Here is a 9443-nt window from a genome sequence, read left to right as displayed (position 1 = left end):
GACGTGAGCGAAAGGAGGCGCTGTGGACGCTGAGAAGTTGCACTCGAAGCGAAAGCGGCCTAGGTAGACGCGAGCGCCACCCGGCCAGCCACAGTTCGTCCCCTGGAGACAGAAGCATCCCTGCTTTTCTCGGGGCGGCTTTGCGACCTACTCGCCTGCGAAGCTCAGACCTTGCTCCCCGCTTTGTCCCGTAACGCTGCAAGTCCAGTCGGACCTTATTCGAGATGCTAACCCTTTTAGCGTCTCATCTTGCCGAGCACCTTCTTTTAGCAAATGTGAACCCTGAGACCCAAGAGGGGAAATAGCTCCCATATGACAAGTGGGAGCTGGCTGAGGACTCCTCAAGATAAATGGGAGGAGAGAAACTACTTGGTTAGGTGTCGGGGTTTCTGAGTGTTTATCTTCTGCGTCCTCACTGTGTGCTAGTCAGCCATACATTGGATCGGCAGCGGCCGCACCTCCCAGGACTTGCTAGAGGTATGAAGACAAAACCCTAACTACTGGGGTCGGCAGGTGGCCTGGTGGTTAGAGGCTCTGGACCCCCACGTGGCCGACTTCAGGTGGAGTCCCAGACCTGGCGGCTTGCTTTCTCGCGTTCCCTTTCTCTCTTGTCTCTGTCTGATTAAATTAAAAATGATAATAAGAAATGGAATTATAAATGAATTCTTATTTTTTAAAAAGAAAACTCTGACTACTTTCCCCACTCTAAAAATGTTCATTGTCCAAAGGGCCTGGGGGAGTCATGTCTACATAATTAATCTTGCCGTAATAGACCGCTTTGGCCCTGTAATCCTAGGATGCTCCCTATATCCTGTCCCTGGCATAGTGTTTTTGTTTGATTTTATTTATTGGGGGACCAGCAGGTGGTTGGTGCTTGAGGTGCTGGACTCACAGGATCAACTGTGGACCAAGCCCAGGACCTGGTTGCCTACTTTCTCTCACAAGTTCTTTCTCTCTCTCTCTGGTTAAAAAAACTTTAATGGGGGCTGGCAGGTTGCGTAGTGGCTAGGGTCACTGGAATCCCACATGACGGACCGCAATTCGAGTCATGGACCTGGTGGCTTTTTCACTTTCTCCCTCTGTTGCTTTCTAGTCAAATTTAAATAAATAAATTATGTTAAATAATTATTTTAAAATAATAATAATTAATAAAGTTAAATAAATAAATCTTTTTTTAAAACGAATTATTTGTTGGGGGACCAGCAGATGGTGAAATGGTTACATCTTTGAGCTGTGGTTTGTGTCTCAACCCGGTGACTTAAAACTCAGGCCGGATACACATGCATGTGTGCCCAGGATCCTGAGAGAAGAATGGAGAAGGGATTGTGGCCTGGCCATACCCCCTGGGGGGTGATTTATTATTTTCTCTCAGACTCTGTCTCTCCAGCAAGCTCAGGTGCCCTATAGCAAAAATCCCTCTCTCAAAAATAAAAAAAATAAAAGAATTATCTGGACCAGTGGTTGGTGTAATGGCTATGTTGCTGAACTCTCATGTAGTCGACCACAGTTCGGGTCCTGGATCTGGTGGCTTGAACTCACACCAGGTGCGTGTGCATGCGTGCCCAAGATTCCGAGAGGAGAATGGAAGAGAAGGGATTGCAGCATGGCCATCCCCCCCTCCGGGGTGATTTCTTGTTTTCTGTCTCTCTGTCTCTCTGGCGAGTGCACATTCCCTATAGCAAAAACCTCTCAAACACATACACACAATTAATTATAGGTGCCAGCAGGTGGCATAGTGTTAAGGCACTGGACGCCCACATGGCCAGCCGCGGTTCAAGTCCCAGACCCAGTTGCTGTAAACACACTGGGTACATGTATGTCCAAGCCTAAAGTCCTGAGAGGAGAATGGAGGAAAAGGGATTGTGCTTAGCCATACCCCCTGAGGGTTGATTCCTTGCTTTCTGTCTCTCTGGTGAGCACCTGCAGCCTTATAGTAAAAATCGCTCAAAAAAATGTATTAGTTTAATTTTATTTACTATTTTTTAAATTGACCAGAGAGAGCATTCTTTTTCTTTAGGTTTTTGTCATAGGGTGCAGGCACTTGCCAGAGAGGATAGAGAGAGAGAATGTGAAAACTCATCCCCCCCACTGGGAAGAGGGGGGTGACCAGCTACAATTCCTTCTCCACCTTTCTCCTAGGATTTGGGGCATGCACACACGTGCACCCAGAGTGATTTTTGGCATGATTCTCAAGCCTCAGGGTCTAGTACTGGAACCACTCTTAGCCATGTGGTAGTCCAGGGTCTTAACCACTACACCTCCAGCTGGCTTCAATATAGGCATTGTTTTGCTGACTCTATGCCTGTTGAAACAAAGGTTTGTGTTTTTCTTTCTTTCTTCTTATTTTATTACAAACCCTTGTGCTGAGGGTTGACTCTCAAGAACACAGTGAGGGAACACCCTACTGCACATGAACCCCGACCCAGAAGCAGGTCGCCTAAGAATGGTTTGGCACCAGGCTTCCCCACAAACGTGAGTTCCGTGATGGACTAGGAAGCAGCCCCCTTTCCAGCCCAGGACGCAGGGCTCTCCTCATCAGATTCCAGGCCAGACGTGCAGCGGGCCGCCTCATGTGCCACAGTACACACGCCAGCCTACCGGCAGGGATGGCAGGAGACCAGCTATGTGAGGCCAACTATGGCTCACTGGCTCGGCCTCATATAGCTCATAAATTGGCCTTGGAGGGATTCTGATTTAGAGGCGTTCAGTCATAATCCCACAGATGGTAGCTTAGCCCCATTGGCTCCTCACAAAGACTTGGGCTTTGTTTTTTTTGTTGTTGTTTTTTGTTTTGTTTTTGAGAGAGGTTTTTCGCTATAGGCGCAGTGCACTCGCCAGACAGAGAGAGACAGAGAGACAGAAAGCGAGAAATCACCCCCAGGGGGGATGGCCACGCTGCAATCCCTTCTCCTCCATTCTCCTGTTGGGATCTTGGGCACGCACACATGCACACCCAGCGTGAGTTTAAGCCACCGGGTCCGGGACTCAAACCGCAGTCGACTACATGGGAGTCCAGCAACATAGCCATTACGCTAGCTAACTGTTGGTCCCTTGTGCTTTGTTTTGTTAAAGAGTGATTTGTGGGATCGGCAGGTGGCATGGTGGTTAAGGGCACTGGACTCCCACATGCCCAACTGCTGTTCGAGTCCCAGACCTGGTGGCTTGCTTTCTCACTTTCCCTCTCTCTCTTTCTCATCCCTTCCACTCTGGTCAAATTTAAATAAATAAAGTTAATAAAATAATTATTTTTTAAAAAGAACTATTTGTTTATTTAATTCTGTTTGTTATTATAATTGGTATCACTTTTTTAATTTTACCAGAGAGAGAGAGACAAAGGAAAAGCGAGAAAGGAAGCCTCCAGGTCCGGGACTCGAATCGCAGTCGACCATGTAGGAATCCAGCACTTTTAACCACACGCCACCTGCTGGCCCCTTGTTTTGTTTTGTTTTTAAGGGAGAGATTTTTGCTACAGGGCATGTATGCTCACCAGAGAGACAGAGACAGAAAGCGAGAAATCACTCCCCAAGAAGGATGGCCACACCACAATCCCTTCTCCTCCATTCTTCACTCAGGATCTTGGGCACACATACCTGGCATGAGTTTTATGTTACTGGGGGCCCGGGACTCAAACCATGGTCAGATACGTGGGAATCCAGTGACATAACCATTATGCCATCTGATGGTCCTAAGACTTGTGTTTTTAACCAATTACTAACTCGAATTTCTTTCTTTCTTTAGAATTATTTAATCTTATTCATCATTGGTACCAGCAGATGGCATAATGTTTACGTCACTGGACTTACACCTAGTCAATGGAAGTTCGAGTCCTGGGCCCATCCGCTTAAAATTCATGCAGGGCACATGTGTGTGCCCAAGATCCTGAGGGGATGCTGGAAAAGGGACTGTAGTATGGCCATCCCCCCTGGGGAGGTGATTCTCACTTTCTGTCTCTGTCTCTCCGGCAAGCACAAGTGCCCTATAAAAATCTCACTAAAAATAAAAAACGTATTCACCATCATTATTATTTTAATTTGACCAGAGAGAGAGAGAGAAAGTGAGCTGCCAGGTCTGGGACTTGAATCACAGTTATGTGTGAGTCCAACATCTTAACCACCACACCACTGGCCAGCCCGACCTATGAATTTAAAAAAAAATTATTATTTAATTTTATGCATTATTGTTACTATTTTTAAATATGACGAGAGAGAGGAAAAGTGGGAAAGCAAGTCGCTGGGTCTGAGACTCAAACCGCGGTCAGCAACGCCAGAGATCAGCGTCTCAACCACCATACCACCTGCCAGCAGCCCTCCCACAACCTATGAATTTCTAAACCCACCTATAACCTACAAGCCCTGGCTTCCAGCTGTGCCGCCTTTCTGGGCCAAGCCCATGTAAGGATTCCATATGCTGGTTCGCAACTCTGTCTTCTGCTCTCAGAACCGGCATGAAAAGAACTCCCGCCATCTGAGCACCCAAAAATGCTGTGTTTTTCTGAGCCTGGTCAATCATATTTGTCTTTAGAACAAACTGTATTGTTTTCTGTAGAGCCTTGGTTATTTCTGTCAACAGCAAATTTTGTGACCCCATCTCAGATCTACTGAATTAGAAATTCTGAGTGGGATCCTTCCTGGCGTTTGAACGCCCTCCAGGTGGCGCTGTGTGCACTGTGCTGTGTGAGATGTTGAGGGACCAAAGCACCTCACTTTGTGCAGTGGGTTGATGGAGGCAAAATAATTTATTCAAAATCATTCAACAACTGTGTCTATTAGACTCCAAAATCTATGCTCTTCTCTTCACCCTTTAAGTTTGAAAGAACTTAAGATATTCTGACTTTATATTTGCATATCTGTCAACATTCACTTGTAGTTCTCCCATTTTAGGTGAGCAACAGAATTAGAGACAGAATGTTTTCCGCCCCAACACCCCTCCCCCCCAGTAGAATGAGTGGTGCTGGACCTCAAAGGTGATACACACTGCAACAGACTACTCCATTTGGAAGTGGTGGAAGGACCACGTACTTGATAAAAATTCACCCCTTTTTTTTTTTTTTAATAATTATTTTTCATAGGGACCAGCAGTTGGCATAGTGGCTATGTTGCTGGACTCCCATGTAGTCGACTGTGGTTTGAGTCCAGACACCGTGGCTTAAACTCATGCCAGGCTCGTGTGCATGTGTCCCCAAGATCTCGAAAGGAGAATGAAGAAGAAGGGATTGCAGCGTGGCCATTCCCCCTGGGGAGTGATTTCTCACTTTCTGTCTCTCTGTCTCTTTCTGGCGAGCGCACATACCCTATAACAAAAACCTCTCCAAAAAAATTTTTTTTAATGTAACTTTACTATTTTCCAGTTTGATCAGAGAGACACAGAGAAAGAGACAGGGAAAGTGAGAAAGCAAGCTACCAGGTCTGAGACTCTAATGCGGTCGGCCATGTGGAAGTCCAGAGACTTTAACCACCACAACACCTTCTGCCCCTCCCCTTTTTAAAAAAGAATTATCTATTTAGGGGCCAGCAGGTGGCGTGTTGGCCAAGGGCACTAGACTCCCACATCATTGACTATGTTTGAGTCCCGAACCTGGGGGCTCGCTTTCTCACTTTTCCTCTCTCTCACTCTGGTCAAATTAAAATAAAGTTAAATAAAATAATTATTTTAAAATATTTATTTATTTAATTCCATTTGATATTATTTTTTAATTTGACCATAGAGAGAGAAAAAGCAAGCTGCCAGGTCTGGGACTTGAACCACAGTTGGCCATGTGGGACTCAGTGCCTTTAACCACCATGCCACCTACTGGCTCCTACACCTTTATTTCTAACTTTTCCTTGGATATTCTTTTCATCCTTGCCTCTTTTCTGAACCAAGACCACCCACCCTACCCCATATGCAGCAGTAAAGCCTAGCCAACTCACTCCAGCTTCGAAGTGTACTATTAGTACAAAATCTCTTACATTTGGTGGTGGCATGCAGAGCTGGAGACAAACACATCCACTATCATAAAGTGCTGGAAAAATACCTAGCCCATGACCAAAAATATTTTCACTCTGCTGGGTCCAGTGGTAAAGGTGTGTAATGGGGGAATCTGATCTAGGACTTAGGGAAGATAGAACTCTGAAGGAAAAGTAGGGGTTCGGAAGGGGAAGACAGGTACCAGCAGGTGGTATGGTGACTAAGTTGCTGAATTCCCACAAGTTGACTGCGATTAGAATCCCAGACCCAAGCTGGGTGCATGTGTGTGCATACCCAAAATCCCCAGATAATGGAGTAGAAGGGTTTGCAGCCTGGCCATCTCCTGGGGGGGTGATTTCTCACTTTCCCTCTTTGTTTCTCCTTGGTGAGCACATACACCCTATGGCAAAAACCTAAGAAAAGGAAAGGGAAGAAAGCATTAGGGAGATGAAACCATGCAGGCTAATGGTAAGTGATGGGTGAAGACATGGTGGAGAGGTGGGGTTAGCCATGCTGAGGAATTTCCTTTTCATCCTAAGGCCCAGGATCACAAGCATACATACCCAGCATTCTGAAGGAGGTCTCTGGCCTTGAACCAGGGCCTCTCCCATGTGGGACTGCCTTGCAGATTGTTATATTTTCCTACTGTATCACCTTCTGGCCTCTGAGTGATGGTGTATTGTATGTAAATGTCACATCTTGCTTATCCGACTATCCTTTGATGGACACTTATATTGCTTCCACTTTTTCACTTATTTTTTTAAGTAATTATTTTATATAACTTTATTTATTTATTTAAATTTCACCAGAGAGGGACAAACCGAGAGAGAGACAAAGTGAGAAAGCAAGCCACCAGGTCTGGGACTTGAACCATGGCCAACCATGTGGGAGTCCAGTGTCCCAAACAGCACACCACCTACTGGCCCCCTTTTTCACTATTTTGAATAAAGAACATGGGGATACAAATGGCTGCTCATGTCCCTGCTTTTACTGATTTGGGTATATACCCCAAAATGAAATTGCTGGATCCTTTTTCTTTTTTGCCTTTGATGTGTGCACTTGCCAGAGACAGAGAGAGAGGGAGAGAATGAAAGCACCCCGCAGTGGGGCATGGTCACACTACAGTCCTCCATGTCTCCATCTTCTTGGGATATTAGGCACACATGTATATGAGCCCAATTTTTAAAAGATTATTATTTATTAATCTCATTTGTTTTTATTATTCTCTTCAATTTGACCAGAGAGAGAGAGAGAGGAAAAGTGAGAATGCAAGCTGCCAGGTCTAGTACTTGAACCACAGTCAGCCATGTGGGAATCCAGTGGGAAACCACACCACCTGGCCCTATCTTTTTACATTTCAACTGAAATTTTAATTTTATTCATGATAGCGTTATGTGCACAGAAGAGACTGGCAGAGAAACCCCCTCAACCTGGTCTTGTTTATGCTGCAGTCCCCTCTGCCAGCCCTCTAGCACCTCAGGATCCTGGGCATGTACACACACATGCTGTTGATACATTCTTAGTTCTAGCAGTTGTGGGGCAGAATCTTTAAGGTTTCCAAAATAGAAGATCATATCTTCTGTACACACAGGTAACTACTTCAGGCATCAACTCTTCCTCTTCCTATGTCATGTTGACATTACTGTATGTTGTGGGACTCTGAATTCTAGGATTCATTATGTTTATGTGCACATCAGGAGGTCACAGAGTTGTAGCTGGAAGGGTCCTCAGATCCTGCTATACAGCCAAGTTCACAGGGTGAGTTAGAGTTTCAGGGAGCTGAAACCCGATCTGTATTCCTTCTCTTAGCTTTCTAAGCGCAGACAAAGCCAAACAGGCAGCCAGGGTGGAAGCTCTTTCCTCTAAGATATTTATGGGACTCAGACTCATTCTTTGTTTTCACCCAAGCCTTTCCTTATCTTAGGAAGTGAAGAATCTTATGGAATCCCAGTGCATCCATCTGGTTAAAATAAACATCTTGGGTGGTCTAAGATAGAGAAGAACTTGATGAAGAGTCAGACCTGGAAGCCAGAGAGCCAGAGTTGGAAGCAGGACAGATTCTGTCTTTGTGAGATTGGGACTTTTTAGCACCAGTTGAACATGCAGTCTCCGCCTGAGGGCTGCGTATTTCGTCCCAGCTGAGGGCCTCTGTACCACACCAACTGCTCAGAGTGTGGTTTGGAGAGGAAGGTACATTCTGAGGGGCAAGGCTGTGGTACTGGGCAGGTACTGATATGTAGGGGCTCAGCACACACAACCCTCAAATCTGACTGTAGAACACGTTACCTCCAAATACACTTACTTCTTTGGCACATTTCAGACTGGTTATTCTGAGAAAATGCAGACATAGGACTAGCCCTGAGAAGTTGTGCTTTTGTAAAAGAAATTTAGAGCTATAAAGGAAATCTACATTAGTAAAAGAACCTACCAGAAAGAGGGCTGCTTTGGGGCACTGGTGTTTCCCTGACAGACTTCACATCTGCATAACAAGACCTTGGCCTACTGTACAGTTCCTCCCTTGGCCCTCCCCTCCCCTCCCCGTATTGCTCCCCACCAGAGGTCCCAAGTCACTATTTTGGCAGCTCTCCATGCTACTGAAGCTTCAATTACCTGCCTCTTTTCAAGTCTGCTATATTGTGAGACTACCAGGCCTTTGTTCATAGTTAAATGTTTGTTTTCTGTCCTGTTCATCTGTCCCAGCCCAGACAAAGAACCCACAAAGGAGGAGGGAAGTCACTTTTCTCTTCCTTTTCTTCCCTTCGGATCAATCAAAAACCAGAATCTTGGGGAAAACCCACCAGTCACGGAAAGAGCACCTGAAGAGGTCTGACTTTGTATCTCGGTCATTTTTTCTTTTTCCTGTAATAATTTTAAGAGAATCTTTTAAAAATCTCATTTACTCATTCATTTATTTTTAAATGTGACTAGAGAGAGAGAGTGAGAAAACAAGCCACCAGGTCTGAGACTTGAACCATCGTTGGCCATGTGGGAGTATCCAGTGCCTTAACCACCATGCCACCTGCTGGTCCCTTTAAGTGAAAAATTTTTTTAAGAATTATTAATTTAACTTTATTTTCATTTATTTATTTATTTAAATTTGACCAGACAGGGACAGAGAAAGAGAAAGTGAGAAATCAAGCCACCAGGTCCGAGACTTGAACCATGGTTGACCATGTGGTAGTCCAACACCCTTATCCACCACGTCACCTGCTGGCCCTTTAAGAGAGATTTTTGAGAGACCAACAGTTGGCATAATGGCTATGTCGCTGGACTCCCATGTAGTCAACCACAGTTTGAGTCCCAGACCTGGTGGCTTAAATTCACACAGGGCAAGTGTGTGAGCGTACCAAAGATCCAGAGAAGAGAATAGAAAAGGGATTGTGGAGTGGCCACCACCCCCCAGGTGATTTCTCGCTTTCTGTCTGTCTGGCGAGCGTGAGCACCCTATAGCAAAAACCTCTAAAAAAAAAAAAAAAGAATTATTGGGGGGGGCGACA

This window comes from Tupaia chinensis, unplaced genomic scaffold (assembly GCF_000334495.1).
Source record: "Tupaia chinensis unplaced genomic scaffold, TupChi_1.0 Scaffold000115_1, whole genome shotgun sequence".
Taxonomy (NCBI): Eukaryota; Metazoa; Chordata; class Mammalia; order Scandentia; family Tupaiidae; genus Tupaia; species Tupaia belangeri.
The sequence above is the reverse complement of the archived record's forward strand: the minus strand, read 5'-3'. Positions refer to the sequence as shown.